The 22,439-nt window shown below is 37.9% G+C and overlaps 1 pseudogene; it reads right to left on the reverse strand.

Moving 5' to 3' along the window:
- Positions 1-2,101: 2,101 nt before the first annotated feature.
- On the reverse strand, positions 2,102-22,246 carry LOC135629257 (26S proteasome regulatory subunit 4 homolog; annotated as a pseudogene).
- Between the last annotated feature and the right edge of the window lie 193 nt (positions 22,247-22,439).

The raw sequence follows: 22,439 nt of genomic DNA on the forward strand, positions 1-22,439 counted from the left end.
AAAAGCTTAATTGGTTCAGAAACATTCAATCAGATCTTCGTCATGTGGCAAATCCCAAATATTAAATATGCAAATATAATAAATTCAAATAATTATAATACAATCCACATAATTGAGGTGAGAGGAAAGAAACATGCAAAAAAAGCAAAAAAGATAAAGATAAAAACGATCTTTAAGCTCCGACTTAGGGGCATCAAAGTCACCTGGAAATAGTCTTTGCTTGAAGTGTGAGCAATTGTACCTAAAGGCAGAATGAATCTAGTGAATTAAGAGAGACGAAAACTACTGAACAAAATAGATCAATAAAGAGAGACCAAAACACTTGTGTAAAGATTTGCCAAATAACCAAAGGGAATAAGGCCGGTAAAAGCAAAGACTAGTGGTCTAAAACTCAATGGAATTAGCACGACCTACAAGTTTCAACAAGAATAAACTGATTTATCTTTTTGATGTCTAAAACTTGCTCAATATCAGACATGATATGGTTTAGACAACAATATCTTGAAGGTTAGTGGTCCACAGTGGCAATAACAAATACCTGAGACCACTTGCTCATGCGGCAATTAAACATTCCGAGAAAAACTGCGAGTGAATTAGTGATCCTTCTTTATGCTTTAGCCAAAACACAAAAGATCAATAGTTCAACTTAGTCAGCATGAATCCTGACCCTTTCTGGAAATGTCATGTGCCAACACAGTGAATCAATGTATATTTTGTCCCATTTCAATTTCCATTTGTGACAAGTTGAAGTCCCACCTACTGAATTGCCATTCTAGTTTATCTTTCGTATTTCCTGAAAAAGACATGTTCCAACATGAAACAATTTAGCATATACTTTTGATTTCAAACTAATTACATATTACCTCCCATAGTTAGCTACCTTTAGCATCTCGGTCCTTACACTTCAGAAATTTACATTGGCATCCCTATAGTTACGAAAGTGAAACATCTAAGTCTATTTACCCATACACCATTAATTTTACCGATATAAACATAAAAATAAAGAGCAAAAATGTACTCTTAATGTTCCATTTGGTCATGGCAAACAACGTCAGTGATGGCAAACGGCAACGCCGCGGGTGACTATTGTGGATGAGGAGAACGACGATGAAAGATAAGGGTCGCTATGCATCTACATCGACGTCGATGCAGTTGCCGAGCGGGGAAAGGGTCACCGATGCAGATGTAAGGTGACGCTACTCGGCATATGCATCGATGGCCCTTTTGCTCGTCAACTACGTCGCGCCGACGTAGATGCAAAGTGGCATCACTCAGCATCTGCATCGACGACCCTTGCAGATGCAAAGTGATGTCGCTAGGCAACTACATCAATGTCGACGTAAATGTAAAGCAACGTCACTCGGCAACTGCATCGACGTCGACTCAAATACAGAGCGACGTCACTCAGCAACTACGTCGGTCGCTCTGCATTTGCGTCGATGCCTACGCAGATGCAGAGCGACACCGCTTTGCATCTACATCAACGCTGATGCAATTGCCAAGCGACGAAAGAGCCACCAATGCAGATGCTGAGCAGCCCTTTAGCCACTCAACAATGCCAACGACGCCGATGCCGACGCCGATGCCGATGCCGATGCAGAGGCACTCTTACCTCTCACCGCTACTCTCCTCATCCACAATAGCCACTCGCAACCCCCAACAATGCCACCATCCGCCACCACCGACGTCATCCACCATCGTCAACTAGAATGCTAAAATTACTTTTTTGTCTTTTGTTTTTGTATTTCCGTCGATAAAACAAACAACGTTATGGTAAATAGACCTAAATGTTTATTTTCGTAATTATAGGGATGCCAATGAAACTTTTTAAAGCGTAAGGACCGAGATGCTAAAGGTAGTTAAATACAAGGGGTATTCTGTAATTAGTTAAACACAACACATTTATATAAAAGGTATGTGATTACAACTTGGGCATGAAGATGCACAATATTTCTCAAAAGATTAATTATGTTGAACCATTTTTGTTATCCAATTTGCGATTATCAAGGTCCACAAACAAACATCTAAAAATAATATATTGAGAATCACGATAATCAAAAGCGACAAATGAGACAAACCTTCATGTTATGAGGCAAGCGAATTAATAGCTCACATGTAGTCCCTTAGGCACCCCTTCCTTCTTCTTAAACGTCACCTTCTCCTTGGCCTTCTTGAAGTCTGCATGAGTTAGCTGAGCGTAAGATGATGTAGCTACAAATTACTTTGATATGTAACTGAGGGCACTTTGGGAATGCAAGATAAAGCAAATGGGTATTAGTTTAAACTCTCAATCCAATGCAGGTCAAATTCAACTAGTCGATCCAACCACTAAAGACGTGTAGTCCAACTCAAACTAGTCAAGTGAGAGTGTCTCTTCAAAGAAGACTAGTTAATGTTCCATTTGTTGGGTATGTCCCTACCATATCAGATTTGTCAAACTTAATATGCACCAAGCCAAGGAAAATATTCAAGTATTTGACGATCTTGTTTGAAAAACCTTTGATTAAAACAAACGTTTGAAAACCATCATAATCCATATCAACAATATTAGTTTTGAATTATTCGTATTTTTTCTTATCAACTACATGATCCAACATGTGCCCAAGAGCAAGAATTTTACTTATAAGCCAAACCATATTCTTTTACGTTGAACTGATCTTATTTAGTTTATATTTTACTTTTTAAGTTGAATTTTTCTTTATTTCATTATGTAGGGCCTTGAATAATTCTCTCCCAAATTGTCTCACTTCTCAAGGCTATGAAAGAGAATGGGGAAAAGAAAAACAAAGAACAGAGAATCAGAAATTGAGACGAGATCATGACATTTCCAAGAGCCAAGGCATCATCACATCACTTCTCTATACCAGAGATAAGTTGTCATAAGAAATGGGAACAAAATAGATAAGTAGTATCTTTCCTTTCCATTTTTTATTTTCGGAGGAAGAAGAGGATCTCTATTCTAGCAGCATGACAAACTGTTTCAGCAGTCAACCACTGTTAAGACACATAGGTGGAGGTTTAGAGCCTATGACAAACCTTAATTAGCCTGAGTAAGGACCTATATGGATCATATGGTTTAATACCAAATGGTGTTATTTTTGTATTATCTTTTACTGATAATGTGTGGAAAAGGTTGGAATATTGCCCGATAAACTGGTGAGATACCAATGCAACAAGGTGTCAAGACCAGAAGTCGACCGAGCTTCTAAACCTGGTTGTAGACCTTTAGACTTGAAAACATGAAGCATAGACTTGAGTGTTCAGAGATCACCAAAAATGTCACCTGAACAAATTTCCAATATGCTTTTGTAAGTAAATCTCCCTCAACATGTAAATAACTTTATTACATCCAGCCCAAAGAATGATCGTTTCCGGTTCTTTATTCTACTTCTTATAACAAGTTTTATCCAAAGCAATGATACACTAATAAAGATTGATGCAAAATTTAGCTTCCTAAAATGGTTATGATCCTCTTGCCCCAAGAAAGAGAAGTAATAAGAACTTGAATCATCAAGGAACCCCCATTCGGGTAAATTAGTGGCTTTATAAAATACATACCAGGAACTATAACTGGGGTCAGAAGAAGTCATCTGGACAATAAAGCTTTATAATATGAATCTGAAAAGCAATCTAATGGAGAACGTAGACTAAATACAGCTTACATGAACCATCACATTTAAATTATAAAGAAATGAGTTACCTTTATAGAATAGGAGAGGTAATATGAAAAGTTCTCCTGTCTTTTAGTGGTTAACTTTTTAAGTGATCAATTTCTGAACATTTAATAGGAACATAGGAAAAATTCATAAAATCCCTAGGGTATGGACAACTAGCATTCAAAAGTCAATATCCATTTAAAAAAGCATGTATACATCCCAAACAAAAGGTATATAAGACCACAATAACAATTGCTGATAATATTAGTGTAATAACAAAAGCTTTATCTAACAATGACCTTCTATATAAAAGAATACAATTTTACATGTAAATATGTGACACACCTTCATCCTACGCTCTCTTAAAGCAAGCAAGCCAGATTCAGTACAGATTGTCTTGATATCAGTGATTTAAAAAGCGCTAGGCGCCAAAAGGCGCCAAGGTCCAAAAACGCCCGAGGCGCTAGGCGCTCGCCCGAGCGAAGCGAGGCGCTAAAATATAAAAATATAAAATATAATTAATAAATATAATTATTTAAAATTTTAAATAAAAATATAAAAATATATAATATAATTAATAAATATAATCACATTAACAGTATAAACCTGCTGACGGAGAAACAAGGAAGCAGCGGCGAGCGACGGCAGCAGCGGCGGCGAGCGGCGGCAGCGGCAGCGGCAGCAGCAGCGAGAAAGGGAAAGGGAGCGGAAGGCGCGAGCAGCGGGAGGCCTCGAGGGAGGCGCGAGCAGCGGGAAGGCTCGCTGGAGGGCTCGCAGGAGGCGAGAGGGCTCGCGGGAGGCGCGAGCAGCGGGAGGGCTCGCGGGAGGCGTGAGCAGCGGGAGGGCTCGAGGGAGGCGTGAGCAGCGGGAAGGCTCGCGGGAGGCGCGAGCAGCGAGAGGGCTCGCGGGAGGCGCGAGCAGCGACAGCGGTAGCGGGAGCAGCGGCAACGAGCGACAAGATCGCGATCGGGATCGGGATCGGGATCGGCAGCGGCAGCAGGTTAGTGTTGGGTTAGGGTTAGGGTTGGGGTTATATCGGTTTAGTTGGTTCGATTGAACCAACTAACAACCGAACCAGGACCGAACCAGACCTAAAATTCTGGTTCGGTTTACCCAGGCGCTCGCCCGAAGCACCTAGCGCCTGGGCTCGGGCGAGCGCCTAGGCGGCGCCTGATTGAAGCGTGCCGCCTGGGACATTAGCGAGGCACTCGGGCCTCGCCTCGCCTCGCCCGAGCGCCTAGGCGAGCGCCCGAGCGCCTTTTGCAATCACTGCTTGATATCAGCTCCAGAGAACTCGTCCTTTGTCATGACAAATTCTTCCAGGTTGACATTATTGGCCAGTGTCATTCTAGAGGTATGTATCTAAAGAAATTAACATGAAAATAAGAATTTAGCAAGAACCCGCAAAGTGTACAAAAACATGCACCGGTGTTCTATAAGTATCCTATATTTGTTCATGAAACATAACAAACCTGAAAAATACGATGTTTAATGTCTGGCAGCGGGAATTCAATCTTCCCATCAATACGACCAGGCCGAAGCAAGGCTGGATCAAGGCTTTCAATTATGTTGGTTGCAAGACCTTAACATCCCCCCTTGAGTCCAAACCATCTAACTGGTTCAGCAATTCCAACATGGTTCTCTGTATTTCACACTCACCACCAGAATGAGCATCATATCTAAAATTGGTCAGATAGAATAGTCTGATAATTTTAACAATGATTTACATACAAGAGAAAGAAAAAAGTGGGACTTTTATTTCTCATCGACAGACCTTTTGGTGCCAACTGCTTCTATCTCATCAATAAAGACTATCGAAGGAGAAGGTTCATCTGCCACTCTAAACAGTTCTCTAACAAGTTTTGGGCCATCACCCAAATATTTCTAAATCAACTCACTTCCAAAAACATGCAAGAAAGTTGCTTAAGTTGAGTTAGCCACAGCCTGAAATTAAGCATTCATAAATAGTACAAAAATTAGGACTTTGCAATAACCAAATGCAGATACCACAGCATTCAGATCACCATGCAACACAAATTGGATGGCAAAAACCTTTTAGGTCGTAAACCCACAAGAGAAAGATAATTCCAATTCTAAAGCGAAACTCAGTTAAGCTTTTTTTTTTTAAATTGGCCACCACCATCAAGATTGTAAATTTGTAATAATAGAAGGTCAATTTTTAAAAAAAAAAGACATCCATTGGTAAAGAAGAAGTGCACAGGCAATAAAAACATCCTTTCTCATTTCTCTTCTCTATTTACTCATAATAAATGCTGGTAGATATACTAATCTATATTCTATACAAATGTAACTAAATAGAGATCGAGAGAATAGAGAAGAGGGAGGGTAAAGAATGTGTGGGGCAAAGTTGTAAAGTCCATGTTATGGAAATTCACATGCTACACTCTCACCTTGGCAAGTAAAGTTTTCCCAGTTCCAGGCTCCCCATATGGTATAACTCCCTTGGGAAGCCTAATTCCAATATCTTCATACAGCTCAAAATGAGTAAGAGGAATTTCAACAGTTTCTTTAATTTATTGAATTTGTGCATCTAAGCCACCAATATCAGCATAAGATTCCAAAGGAGCTTTTTCAACTTTCATGACAGAAACCATAGGATCAAGTTCATCCTGAAGAAGCCCAACAACAGACAAGATCTGCAAAAGACAGTTTAATCTAATCACCCATTTATCCACTCAATAACAACATATCCTGATATAATATTTCAGAATTTAACAATTATGTGAACAAAAACCACCAAGTAAGAAGCATATCATTATGTATCATGTCATATGAAGATGCATAAAAGGTAAGGATTAGAAACATCTAAAGCACAGGCTAAAATAAAAAGGACAAAGACCAATAATTATTTTACACTTCAGTTGAATAAGATACAGGTACATAATAATTCTGCAAAATCTTCTGGATTGGAAAAATCCAGAGTTAGATGTAGCTTGACCGGTTTCTTCACCCACACCTATAAACAAGTCAAGTTGTATATTGATTCAACCAATAAAAATATTCCAGCCCATTCAGTGTAGGTTACACTGCAGAGGAGACAAAATAAGTGTCAACCAACTGTAAGAAAGCTTTTCAAGAAAACTATATTTCAATCTCTGCAGCTGTCTCTTCAATAAGGATTGGACCGAACACTTGTTTTTACTCCTAGGAGAAGTCCAAAACAAGAGGTAGACAAGCTAAATAAGACATTTCTCCTTTATTTTCAAGAAATGTTTTGAGTCACTTTGAAAATATTCAAATAAGAGAAGAAGGAAAAAACAACAGAAAACAAAAGGAAGAGGTGGAGGTGGAGGTGGAGGTGGAGATGGAGGCAAGACATACAGGAGTGGGTGACCCAAATTTCTTCTGACATTTAGAATTTCTACGATTGTTGAAAGCAAGTACACAACCCATCTATTAAGAAGCTAAAGAGGCCACCATTTGAATAATATCCAATTATTCAAACATATAGATAAAAAATGAACCCAAACTGTCACTTTATCAAAGACTTTGACTAACTCACAGAATTAAATGACCACTGAAAATAAATGAAACAATCTTAAAGGATTAGAATTCAAATCAAACAGAGTAGATAATATAATTTGTAAAAACAAAATCAATGCTCTAGCTACCCAACATAGGTTTCCTAGATTGAGTGACTCAACACACAAACATTTAGATACATTCAAAAGAAACAAAGTTCCTAAGAAGAAAAGAACATGATGATTCTTAAGCAGGCATATGCAACAGAACTTGGATCTCCTACAGTCCAGCCCATGAATCTAATATATTACCATGTATCCTAGCAAAATGGGGCTCAATTTACCTTCTAGACTTCAATTCGTTTGTTATATTCTTAACTTTTGGACATTTAAGATACCCCCGGCCATAGAAATTATGTTGGCAAACGTATGATGCCCACAAAGGCTTCATAATGCAAGAAATTCTCTCCCATAAAAATTGACCACAAATCACTCGAACCCCAGATCTTCAGCTAACCAAGTTCGTCGAGCCTAAATACCAGTGATCTATGCAAATGCGCATAATATTGCAAGTTATTTTTCATAGAAAACTAGCAAATTAGGTATATCAAGAAAACCACAACAAATTCGCACCCTAAACACAAAATCTTCACCAATCCGAGATCATGCGACCAAACCATAATCATTAAACCAGCAAAACTGACCTTATTAGGCATAAGAATGGCAAAGTCCAGTTCCAGTTGATCCTTGTCGACAAAAGACGGGATCCTAACGTAGTACTCGAACTTTTTGTCCTTTTTGTCGCTATCGTGCTTCCTATCGCCGAGGCGCCACTAGTTTCCCATGCCTCCGGGGGTTCCCTGGCCCATGGATCCTAGGGTTTCGAGGAGTACCACCATGAGAGCTCGAGTTCGAGAGTAAGGCTTGGGGATTTGGCTTTGGAAAAGAGGTGGAAAAAGAGAAGCCGATCTCAGTTTTCATTTGCCTTCAAAGTGACACAAAATTACAAATACACCCCTCTAAATATAGTTATTATCCTTCTAATTTTAAGGTACCCTCCAATCACCATCTATTTAATTCTTAAGATACTAACTTACATCAACATTCTATATTATATGACAAGAATGCTTAAAAAATTAAATTTTATTTTAAATATATTTAAGTTACATTTAACTCTTAAAATTATAATTTACATCAATCTTATCTGATTGGAATACTTTAAAAATTAGTTTTATTTTAAATATATTTAAGTAATATTATATATGGGATTAGGCATGACTGCAATAGAAGAATAAACTAAAAAAATTATATAAAATATTCAAAAAACAAACAAGTCAATGTGAATGATATAAAAATAGACCAGACATAAAAAGAATTCATCAATCCTAATAGTTGAGGCATTACGACTTATTTGAAATACCGTGGAAGAGATAACACATGATTCCAATTATTAGGGATGCCTTATGAAAAATTTGTATTAAAATAATAAAACACATATGTTATATTAAAATTTAATTATTTTCATTCAAATATAATATAGCCAATTATTTAGAGCAAGACTTAAATTCTTAACTTTAATAATCAGGATGTTTTTTTTTCTCTATTTAATGGTTCACCACATTACTCCATTACGGTAAATAAAACTCATTTGACACTTACTATGTGGAATAATATGATTGCAATCAAAGCTAGATTTTAGAAGGGATTCCATCCAAAATATATAAAATTAATAAATAAATACACAGTTAATCTTACAAGAAACAAGCAAGCAAGTATTCAGAGCATAAATACAATTAGTGTTTCTCATCATGATAAGATGGGCAAAATAGCATTAAATTTTCATACTCCATTCTGCTTCTGTTAATCACATCACATCTTTAAGAAACAGAATCAGTCAATCTAATCTCTTTATAACATTAGCTTAGCAATCTTTTGACGAAATTAAGATACTTGTTTTTCAGCCATTAACAATGGACACGGAAGCAGAAAAAAGAATTCTATAACAATGGACAATGTCAAAATGGCCTATCGAATTACGTAAAACAAATAAAAGAAATAGTTTGTATCGACACTTACCAGCAAAGCAGCAGCAGCATCAATGGAGTGATTCAAACATAAAGACCATTCTTGGCTTGTTTGAAATATACAGCTCTAGGATCACAATCCATGCAATTTCATAAATTTTGGTCCTTTATTGCATAACATTAATCAAGTTTTAGTCACTTCGCCATGAATGGTTGTTTAAGAGATATCAGGTGATTTTGTTTATGGGGGTCAAAACACAAATAGAGGATGCAGTATTTAGAAAAGAAAAAAAAGGAAGTCTCAAATAAAAGTAAACCTTGCATTTCTTCGGCAATTATCTTTGTGAAAATTAAGTGTTGGTTGCTGAGACAATGGATTTTTTGTTCTACATACTAAGAAAGAAATGGTTCCAGACATGTTCATGTACCTCATCAAGTCTTGGGTGAGGATGCTTAGGAAGCACATCTAACACCTCTTTGTCCACAATGCACTTGCCATGAATTTCTTTATAAAGGTCTATGCATAATCTCACCAAATCTTTCTTTCTGAACGCAAGCTTGATAAGGCAACATCACTCCTCGAAGCCACTTCTAGAAAACCAGAGCTTTGTTCACAATGTACCTGCCAAGAAAATTAATGCATTATTGTGGTGCTTATCAGCTTGTGAAATATCTCTCGATAGTACCTATACACTGAGGCTAGCAATTCATTCCAATATCTGATTTTTCTATTACAACTAGCATCATGAACCGGTTGACTTCTATTTCCTTGTGATGACCTCAAAGAATTCACAGCAACCTTAAGGAACATTTTCTGATGAAGTAATGTACTTCCTAATCTGACAAGTAAAAACAATTATGTCATCGTAATTCATTAAGGTTTCAAGTTTTTTTTCCCCTGTAGTTCTAATGGTGAAGCAAACTTCCGTACATAGAAAACCTGGCTGTCAACAAATCATGCATACATCAGAATCATCTGAGAGAAAATGCAGCATAAAAACCTCCAGTTGTCTTCTTCTGTTTTTATCATCCTTCCTGAACAAGATAACATTGAGATACTATTCCTTTTACCTGTGTTGGATGCTGTCCTTGATCATCCCAGCTTTTATAAAAAAGAATATTGGCTGTTGAAGCTGCCATCTAGCAACTCCACTTTTGAAATGTTTTAAAACAATTATATCTGTGTAAACTTCAACTGTAGTTATATCTGCAAATCATGCTTTCCACTCATTAAGTCTTCCTTATACAATTCTGGACACCACAAAATTATCCATAATTAAGATCATACCTTCAGGAGTTTCTCTTCGTGGCTGAAAAAAATTCACGTGCTTCTTCTGTAATCAAAAACTTATCCTCCTAACCTTTTTATAGCTGGCTCAAAGGAAAGTCTGGTTGATGTTGATGGCACAAACAGAGCTACCATAAGATACCCCTCCAGCATTTTGCTTCTCAATGAATTCTTCTCAATCTTTTCCATCTCAATTGCTATTTCAAATATTCCATTCAAAATATCTGGAACAAACTGTTGAGATTCACTGACATCATCAAGCTAGAACTTGTTGCCACATGAAGCTGAAAAGTTCTAAGAATCAAATAAATAGCATTGGCTGCCACTCATGTGTAAATCTAAAAATGGCCTCCTTCAGGGTGTCTTGTCAAAGATGATGGTTTGCATAGTAGATTGGTGGAGACAGGATGTGCTCCGAGAAAGAGCAAGTTCTCAACACTGCTAGTTGAATGAGAAAAGATAGATGCTTGATGGCATCTCGTTGAGCGATCGCTTGAAGTCAGCAAATCCTTCTGCATTACAAGACCTGATGGAGTGAACAAAGCCATTGCAGATTAAGAGGCAACTAAAACAACGCAAAATCATTTCTTCAGACAAATTTGAGGAGTATAAGAAAAATTAAGTTACAAAAAGAATGTATTATACAAAAACTATATCATAATAGAAATCAGAAGTTAATTAAAGGGGAAGAACAGAACAAACATAGATTAACTACAAGCACAGAACTAATGTGAGAACTAATTAACATGAAACCAACATCCTAAACAGTGTTAATTTGCCATTCATTTTGATAGTTAGAGGAGAAAGAAAAAGAATTGGTGGTAACATGAACAACAATATATATAAATGAGATACGAGAAATTCATCATTTTAGTTATGCAAATCATTTGTTTGTACAAGGAACTTTTTCTACTGTAAGTATTAAAAGGATTTGTGGTGAGTTCATGCTTGGGCCACGAGAGCACGGCTAGGGGAGTGTTGCATGTTAGGGATAGTTGAAGTTGAGGCCATCATCTTTCCCTTTTTTTTCCACTCTTTCTTATAACTCCAATAATCTCAATTAATCACAAGTAAAACAGTAATAGTAGATTGGACAAGTTTGATTCATGAGAGTCAATCTGAACTGAAATATTACCTTTTTTCAAGTTTTTGTTAATGAAATTAGATTTGGAAGGTCAATGGTTTAATTGATAACTTTTTGCTTATTTTTTATATTATGTCATATTCCAGTGTGATCCTCTGATCCCTCTCAAACACTCATTGAACAAAAAATCCCAAAATATAATTCCCTTTTTGTAGATGTAAGTTTTTGATTTCTTAATTTTATTTAAAAAGTTTAAATTATGTTTCTATTTATTTGGGAAATTGCATGCAGATTTTTGCAATGTTGATGGTTTTTTTGTATGAGCCCTTCTAAATTTGAAATACAAATACTTAACACATATATGTTATTGTAGTTAATCTCATTAACTAAATTTAATTACTACTATCAATTCTAGATGCCAAAAATTAGCAACCATGAAAAGCCTAAATTGAAAATGATACTAGTCAAACTACAGGAAATGCAAACATGATGTTACGACAAAAGTTATAGTTCAAAGTAAAAGCCAACATAAACATTCAAAATAGTGATCTTTGGTAATTGAATATGAAAAAGACATACCTGCATTTAGACACGGCATTCAGAACCGAAAAGAAATAAACCATATGATCAGAGTGAAATAGGATAAATAAGCTCTTTAATGTCTCTATAAACTTGATATTTTGAACTAATGTTTAAGAAATAGTTTAGTGCATCTCAATTGCAACACATAAGCTTCATTGTTACTCAAGATATGCAAACAAATCTCTTCATATTATAAATAGAAGATCCAAGACCTCAAAAGGTTGGCCTCAGTTACCTCTACCGTGTAAAGATCTTTGGAGACCATGTTGAGCCAATTTTCTCTGCTCCAGACATCACTCTTCATTAGCAACCAACGCTCAGCAAAATTATACTTGTTCTGATAAGGGAGAGATTGAAAACCTATCATTGGCACACACCAACGACAGTAGAACAGTTTGTTTATTTATATCCCCGGGACATTTTTCAAGTTTATCACATAAACCCAGTTACACTCCTCTGGAATTCTTATAGTATAGAACGGAAATGAGATAGTACACTTAATTATAATTTGGTTTCATAGAATGCATAGCCTCAGTTTTGCCTTAGCTTAAAGAAACTCATCAATTTATCTGCCATAAGCAATATGAATGAAGAAATTATAGTGCGAGTCTGCTTTATGCATCTTATTAGTGCACTTATAAGGATATTATGTATGAATGAGTTCTTCATCCACCCTTCTAGTCTTAAAGTTCCTAAATATTATGTCGATCTATATTTAAATGAATTTTGCAACTGTTGAATACCACCAAAATTAGAAACTGAGAGTCTTGATGATGAGATGCATCAGTCAATGGTCAGTCCAAACCACTGGAAAAATGATCCTTAACAAAGAGCATTTTTAGATTTCACTGATTCATATTGCTACAGATAATTCAAATAAGCTTTCCATTTTCCCATGGTCTCATTTTTCACATCAATATTATAGGACTTCACCACCATTAATCCTTTTCATTAAACTATAAGTCAATGTTCAGCACTCGAATGATAATACTTAATTAATTGGCAAGTTCAGCCAGAGAAATAAAGCATATGTTTGGTTCCCTTATCCATTAGCATGGGCAATATTATATCGAGAAATAATTTGGCAATGTTCATTGAGTTAATGTTGTTAAGGCTGACACGGTGGATGTATTAGTATAATGTAACAATCATGAATTAGGTGCCAAAATTGAATAATCATGAATAAAAGCCTAAACTGAAAATGATACTTGTTAAACTACAGTAAATGCCAAGATAATGTAAGACAATGTAGGTTATAGTTCAGAGTAAAGGCAAGCATAAACATTTAAAAACAGCTAGATGAATATGCCTGCCAAAGACATACCTGCACTCGAGGCAAAAGTGATTGTGATAGGACTGCAGACAGCATACTTAAAACCCCAAAAATAAACAATTAAAACATATGATCAAAGCAAAGTAGGATAATTCATCTCTTATAAATGTACTTATAAGGAGATGAACAATTGAGAGTTCCTCTATGACCCATTGAAACACAAGATGGCACTGATTGAGAAAGGATAAAATATGAAAGCAGTTCTTAACTCGCTAGTGTTAGATCATTGGCTAAAAGCCTAAAATTGGATACTGCTGTCAAGTAACTCTTGTCGGAAAGACAAAATGCATAAGAAAATCTTATTATTTCTTGAGCTAATCTAAATGTAAAGAAGTACTGAGAGGTAAACAAGTATGAAACAATGGTGTATGCAAGTCATCTATTTGGCACTCTGGTTGCTGAATAGATGTTACCAGTAAAATTTTGCACGATTTTTGTTTAAAAAGAAGCTGATTTTATTGCTCGTGGAATCAGAGGACAGATTTTGACTGTGTATCCAACTTCGCAATAAAAAGAAAAAAAATACCCATTATACTTGTAGCTGAAGAAGTTATCGCAGATGTTGCTGGTCTACTCTTGTTGCATCAGGTGCAGCAACTCAGCGAAGGAGGCCTCATCGTTCCCGTAGAAGGTATCGGGCATACTCAGGAGCTCGTGAATCCTCATGGCAGTGGGGTCGGAGGCATCGTCGACGATCGCCGCCGCGAGAGGAGGAGGAGGAGGAAGAGGATCTTGAAGCCCTAGGATGTGATGGGAGCTCGAGCACTCCGGTTCCTCCGGTAACTTAGTTCCGCTATTTCTCAGGGCCAGGATCTCTGGTTCCAGCAGGGACCTCACGATGGTCCAAAGCGCCCCCTGGTCGTCCCACGCCTGGTCGACGGCAACCTCCTCCGGGGGCTTGATTTTCGGCGTTTTATTGATGCCGGGACCGGCGCCGTCGCCGTACTTAGGGAGGCGGCGGATAATGCGGACCACCTCTTTCCGGTCCTGAGGCCAGGTGAGGAGGTCGGGGACGGCGCCGGGAGGTGCATCATGTGGAGCGAAGGAGATGGCGGCGACGTCGGTGGCGGTGAGGGTGGAGAGCTCATAGGCCTTCTTGAGGAAGCAGGCCCTCCTCTTCTTGAACGCGGTGCGCCGTGCCCTAGGGTCGGCGATGAACTTCACCGGCCGCTTCATCTTCGCCCGAAGAGAGACAGAGAGAGAGGAGGGCACGGCGGAGGATTGACCAAGGACGGCGAAGCCAAACACGAAGAGAGGGAGAGAGATCGAAGGAGGAAGAGAAGAGAGAGCGAGAGCGGGAGTGGGATGGGGGTGGAGACTGAGGATATATGTATATATAGGCCGCGTTAAGTTCAACTGGAATCGGATCTTCTAGTGAAGCGGGTCCGAAGCATGTGCGATGCGACATCCACTCGAAACGGATCCGAAACATGTGCGATTCACGTGCTGAGTAGTCGTACGGGAGAGAAAAAAGGTTGCGGTGTGCTTATTCATTACAAACACAATAAAATGCTGTCTTCAGTATTTAGCCAAAAAATGATCTCTATAATGATTTAATAATTAGCATAAAATGTTTTCAGAATTCTCACCAATAATATATATATATATATATGTATATATTTTTTAAAGCAAAGGAGAAGAAGATAATCTCTCTCTCTCTCAACATCACGGGCAACTAATTTTGATATCAATTATCCTGTGAAAGAGCTGAGCAAGCCATGAAGTTGTTCTTCCTCCTCACAATAGACAGGCTTTTATTATTTGATATATTATTATATCATTTTTATCAACGTTGGCCGCGCCGAGGTAGATCTCACAATAGCCATGAAGTTGTTCTTCCTCCTCACAATAGGCTGGCCGTACCGTCATTTCGGGCCCTCCTTCTAGTGTCATTCTGTTACGGTAAGTAACTTTTTTAGTCGTGGCCTCGGGGGCCGTCACGGCTTGGTTCGGGTCCGGATGACGGGGATCTTCCTGGGGATGCTCCTCGGGGTCTCCCGGCGGCCGAGCTCGGTGGTTCGGGTCGGGAGGTCGGGTCGGTGGGTCGGGTCGGTAGGTCGGGTCGGGAAGAAGCTCTGCCGCAGCGCCGGGAAGAGGCGACACCATCTCACACCTGCACACAGGTCGGGCCGGGAGCTCGGCCCGACCCCTCCGACGATCAAGTTAGCGAAAGATGTGGGGGGGGTTTAGGAGGAGAAGAAACCTCCGTGTGGTGTGTTGAGTGTGTCCTCCCCCCTCTTTGCCAAGGGCTCGGGAGTATTTATAGAGGAGGTTTGATGTTACCTGATGTAGCTGTCTGCAGGGCAGGACTGTACCTTTAGTTGCGTGGGAGGCCGAGCTGCTGCAAGGTATGGCGAGCCTCGGGCAGTGTGTTGCTCAGGGGGATAGCGTGTCACACTGCCATTTTTGTCCATATCAATTGTCATTTCAATTATTCCATTCAAAATATCTAGGACAAACTGTTGAGATTCACTGACATCATCAAGCTAGAACTTGTTGCCACATGAAGCTGAAAACTTCTAAGAATCAAATAAATAGCACTTGCTGCCACTCATGGGTAAATCTAAAAATGGCCTCCTTCACGGTGTCTTGTCAAAGATGATGGTTTGCATAGTAGATTGGTGGAGACAAGATGTGCTCCGAGAAAGAGCAAGTTCTCAACGCTGCTAGTTAAATGAGAAAAGATAGATGCTTGATGGCATCTCGTTGAGCGATCGTTTGAAGTCAACAAATCCTTCTGCATTACAAGACCAGATGGAGTGAACAAAGCCATTACAGGTTAAGAGGCAATTAAAAAAATGCAAAATCATTTCTTCAGACAAATTTGAGGAGTATAAGAAAAATTAATTTACAAAAAGAATGTATTATACAAAAACTATATCATAATAGAAATCAGAAGTTAATTAAAGGGGAAGAACAGAACAAACATAGATTAACTACAAGCACAGAACTAATGTGAAAACTAATTAACATGAAACCAACATCCTAAACGAAAACTAATTAACATGAAACCAACATCCTAAACAGTGTTAATTTGCCATTCATTTTAATAGTTAGAGGAGAAAGAAAAAGAATTGGTGGTAACATGAACAACAATATATATAAATGAGATACGAGAAATTCATCATTTTAGTTATGCAAATTGTTACGTAAGTAACTTTTTTAGCCGTGGCCTCGGGGGTCGTCGCGGCTTGGTTCGGGTCCGGATGACGGGGATCTTCCTGGGGATGCTCCTCGGGGTCTCCCGGCGGCCGAGCTCGGTGGTTCGGGTCGGGAGGTCGGGTCGGTGGGTCGGGTCGGTAGTTCGGGTCGGGAAGAAGCTCCGCCGCAGCGCCGGGAAGAGGCGACACCGTCTCGCACCTGCACACAGGTCGGGCCGGGAGCTCGGCCCGACCCCTCCGACGATCAAGTTAGCGAAAGATGTGGGGGGGTTTAGGAGGAGAAGAAACCTCCGTGTGGTGTGTTGAGTGTGTCCTCCCCCCCCTTTGCCAAGGGCTCGGGAGTATTTATAGAGGAGGTTTGATGTTACCTGATGTAGCTGTCTGCAGGGCAGGACTGTACCTTTGGTTGCGTGGGAGGCCGAGCTGCTGCAGGGTATGGCGAGCCTCGGGCAGTGTGTTGCTCAGGGGGATGGCGTGTCACACTGCCATTTTTGTCCATATCACAAATCATTTGTTTGTACAAGTAACTTTTTCTACCGTAAGTATTAAAAGGATTTGTGGTGAGTTCATGCTTGGGCCACGACAGCATGGCCAGGGGAGTGTTCCATGTTAGGGACAACTGAAGTTGAGGCCATCATCTTTCCCTTTTTTTTTCACTCTTTCTTATAACTCCAATAATCACAAGTAAAACAGTAATAGTAGATTGGCCAAGTTTGATTCATGAGAGTCAATCTGAACTGAAATATTACCTTTTTTTCAAGTTTTTGTTCATGAAATTAGATTTGGAAGGTCAATGGTTTAATTGATAACTTTTTGCTAATTTTTTATATTATGTCATATTCCAGTGTGATCCTCTGATCCCTCTTAAAAACTCATTGAACAAAAAAATCCAAAATATAATTCCCTTTTTGTAGATGTAAGTTTCTGATTTCTTAATTTTATTTAAAAAGTTTAAATTATGTTTCTATTTATTTGGGAAATTGCATGCAGATTTTTGCAATGTTGATGGTTTTTTCGTATGAGCCCTTCTAAATTTGAAATACAAATACTTAACACATATATGTTATTGTAGTTAATCTCATTAACTAAATTTTATTACTACTATCAATTCTAGATGCCAAAAATTAGCAACCATGAAAAGCCTAAAATTGAAAATGATACTAATCAAACTACAGGAAATGCATACATGATGTTAAGACAAAAGTTATAGTTCAAAGTAAAAGCAGCATAAACATTCAAAATAGTGATTTTTGGTAATTGAATATGAAAAAGACATACTAGCATTTAGACATGATATTCAGAACCGAAAATAATTAAACCATATGATCAGAGTGAAATAGGATAAATAAGCTCTTTAATATCTCTATAAACTTGATATTTTGAACTAATGTTTAAGAAATAGTTTAATGCATCTCTATTGCAACACATAAGCTTCATTGTTACTCAAGATATGCAAACAAATCTCTTCATATTATAAATAGAAGATCCAATACCTCAAAAGGTTGGCCTCAGTTACCTCTACCGTGGAAAGATCTTTGGAGACCATGTTGAGCCAATTTTCTCTACTCCAGACATCACTCTTCATTGGCAACTAATACTCAGCAAAATTATACTTGTTCTAATAAGGGAGAGATTGAAAACCTATCATTAGCAAACACCAACGACAGTAGAACAGTTTGTTTATTTATATCCTTGGGAAATTTTTCAAGTTTATCACATAAACCCAGTTACACTCCTCTGGAATTCTTATAGTATAGAACGGAAATGAGATAGTACACTTAATTATAACTTGGTTTCATAGAATGCATAACCTCAATTTTGCCTTAGCTTAAAGAAACTCATCAATTTATCTGCCATAAGGAATATGAATGAAGAAATTATAGTGCGAGTTTGCTTTATGCATCTTATTAGTGCACTTATAAGGATATTATGTATGAATGAGTTCTTCATCCACCCTTCTGGTCTTAAAGTTCCTAAATATTATGTCGATCTATATTTAAATAAATTTTACAACTGTTGAATACCACCAAAATTAGAAACTGGGAGTCTTGATGATGATATGCATCAGTCAATGGTCAGTCCAAACCACTGGAAAAATGATCCTTAACAAAGTGCATTTTTAGATTTCACTGATTCATATTGCTATAGATAATTTAAATAAGCTTTCCATTTTCCCATGGTCTCATTTTTCACATCAATATCATAGGACTTCACCTCCATTAATCCTTTTCATTAAACTATAAGTCAATGTTCAGCACTCGAATGATAATGCTTAATTAATTGGCAAGTTCAGTCAGAGAAATAAAGCATATGTTTGGTTCCCTTATCCATTAACATGGGCAATATTATATCGAGAAATAATTTGGTAATGTTCATTGAGTTAAAATAGTTAAGTTGTTCAGAACTTTTAAGTTGTTCTCTATTGTTTTAAGTTTTTTTAATGACATCTTTTATGAATCTGCTAACCAAATTATTCACTTCTTTTTGTGCTTCAGTTTTCTTTCAAAAAAAAAAAAAGAGATTTGCCATAAAGACTTCACAAAGAAAGTGTTTTATAATGTCTCTCTCTCTCTCTCTACAAAAGAATTGAGCACTCTATAAAGTTAAATGGACTAACAAAATTTTGCTGCTCAAGAGATCAAATAACCAGGAAAACACAAAACAGAGAGACGACCAGTACTTGGTGGAGTGCACCATCAAATAAAGTAGTATCCACCTCATCCCTACTTAGAGAGAAACATAGATTCAAATCATCCCAATTGCCTCCAACAATCTTCTGCTGCTACATGGTGGAGTTTGGTGTCAAAATGAGGTGGCTTGAGTTCAAGAATTGGCATGGATTTCATGGTGCAATTGACTCAACAATGTGATGTCAGGAGGCACAACCAGACCAAACAATGGTGTTCCTGCTGATGTGTCTCATATGAGGGTGTCATTAGAGAACAACTGCATCAGGTTGTGAAGAGCTTCAGGATAAAATTTCCTAGCAAACAAGTAGCAAAGTCTCTTCATTCCATTCCACAAACAAGGTTTCACTGTCACCACTTTCTGCAAAATAAATAAATAAATACATGATTGCTGAGGTTGGTCTTTGATTATAAAACACAGGAAGGACAGTTAAATAGCAGATTTGGTGTACTCAAGTTTGAGTGATTAGTTTCTCTTCCAGATTGTGTTGTATAATTGTTAGCTGAAAACAGATAGCAGCAATGATTTTGTGATGATAAATACAAGTCAAACATGGAAAGAAAATGAAATTCTTCTAGTATTAGTTATGATTCGGCATGAACTAACCAGATTTGTTACAGTCGATGGCATTAAACAATTATTTGATTGCTTCAACAGTAACAGTATTCGGAACACTGCATAGTCGATCATTTTGAACAATTATCCGATATTCCAATGTAGTTTACATGCTTGTCACGATTTGTAACCCATTGTTGTTATTATTTTTAAGCATGAATAAATATTTTAGTATGCAGAATTTGCATAATGGGTAAGAGATAGTAAAGGACCAAATAATACTATCTAAACAAAAATGAAAATAGATGCTTTTGGTGCTTTGGAGTTCAATCCTCCAAATAGTGAACATGCTGAGAAAATATTTGACTTCTTTTGACATATGACATTATTTTCTTACAAGTCATATCGGTTTCTAATTGAATAATTCAATTTCATCCATCGGATTATTTTTTTATTTATTTCTCTAAAGGCTCAGATTAAGGGTCATCAATCCCTTCGAATTTGTACTGTGCCTCATGCATGTATCGTGCTACTCTGTATGATTGCATAATGTCTCAAAGGTTTTGGTTGACGTAGTCATGTAGAACAAGCATTTTCTTGCAAAGTCCTACCACTTATCACTATCTATGACAAAAATGCAAGAATTTTAGACGGATATCTGCAACATGTTCCAATTTCCTTTTATATGCTTCATTAAACCTAAGCACATGAATACACTGAAGTAACTCAGAGGAAAAGAAAAACTATAGAACTTGGCAGTCAGCTTGCAAAGATTAAGTTACTTTTGCCTAATCTGATGTGCTTTCGGTGATTGTGACAACACTAACGAAAGTAAATCAGGAATAGGTGAACCAGAAAAAGGAAAGAATCAGCATATATGAACACAAGTTCTAAAAGATTTACCATTTCATCAATGGTGACATGATAACTCTCATCAATAGACTGTCAACAAAACCCATATCAATCAACAAGAATTTAGAGGCATATGGACATCCTAAAGTATGAATTTTTGAAAGAGAGAATGCTTACAGAAATATTCTTCGGGAGCTCAAAAGTGACATCTTGTGCTCAATATGCTTTTGGATGCCACTTTCTTTCTGACCAATCAACACGCATCACGGACCAATTGGCACTTCCAATAGGATCCACTATCTGCAGGATGTCGAAATGTCCTGTCTAGTTATTGATACTATTAAATTTCCAGATAAGCCATTACTCAGGAAAGCCAAAATGCAAAATGATCTAATGTACTTACACTCGACAGAGTTGGAAGATAGTGTTCATCAGCATAGCAGTTGCGACTATCAAAACCTGCCTGAGGTCAAGAAATGGGCAAAAATAGCAATCGGTATTACTGGTTGATCAATCTGAGGGAGCAACCATTGAGTGATTCAACACATAAACTTTTAGATACATTCAAAAGAAACAAAGTGCCTAAAAAGAAAAAAACTTGATGATTATTAAGCAGACATTATGCATCAAAACTTGGATCTCCTACGGTCCAACCCATGAATCTAACATATTACTATGTATCCTAGTAAAATGGGGCTCCATTTACCTTATAGACTTCAATTATTTTGTTATCTTCTTAACTTTTGGAGATTTAAGGTACCCCCGGCAATAGAAATTATATGGGCAAACGTATGATGCCTACAAATGCTTCACAATGCTCACTCATAAAAATTGACCACAAAACACTCGAACCCTAAATCTCCAGTTAACCAAGTTCGTCGAGCCTAAATACCAGTGATCTATGTAAATACACATAATATTTTAAGTTATTTTTATCAAAATACTAGCAAATTAGGTATATCAAGAAAACCACAACCAATTCGCACCCTAAACACTAAAAATCTTCACCAATCCGAGATCATGCGACCAAAACCATAAATCATTAAACCAGCAAAACTGACCTTGTTGTGTATAAAAATAGCATAGTCCAATACCAGTTGATCCTTGTCGACAAAAGATAGGATCGTAACGTAGTACTTCATTCTAATCGACGACGAAACGATGACATGGTTCTCATCGATGAGCTCGTACAGGTTTCTGACACTTATCGACGACTCCCGAAGATCATCAAACTTGGAGCAATCCTCCTCGTTCTTCTCCTCGTAGGGACAAAGGCGCTCTTGGTTGGCGGCGAACGCCACCTCCATGAGGAGGTAGTCTTTGACGAGCTCGACCTTGAGGCTGTGGAGGCGGCACTTAGAGAGCAAGGTGATGGTGGGGAGCCAAGCAACAACCTCAGAACCCTTCTGCCTGCATTGCTTCCGTTTGACTTGGGACGGCGATGCTGCCAACTCAATCTTTTTATCCTTCTTGTCGCCATCGTGCTTCTGATCGCCGGGGTGCTCCTAGTTCCCCATGCCTCCGGGGGTTCCCTGGCCCATGGAACCTAGGGTTTTGTGGAGTACCACCGAGAGAGCTCGAGATCGAAAGTAAGCATAGGAGGTTTGGCTTCGAAAGAGAGACGATAAAAGGAGAAGCCGATCTCAATTCTTATTTGCCTTCACAGTGACACAAAATTGTAAATACATGAGTCTAAATATAGTTATTAGCATTATAATTTTAAGGTACCCTCCA

This window comes from Musa acuminata, chromosome BXJ3-1 (assembly GCF_036884655.1).
Source record: "Musa acuminata AAA Group cultivar baxijiao chromosome BXJ3-1, Cavendish_Baxijiao_AAA, whole genome shotgun sequence".
Lineage (NCBI taxonomy): Eukaryota > Viridiplantae > Streptophyta > Magnoliopsida > Zingiberales > Musaceae > Musa > Musa acuminata.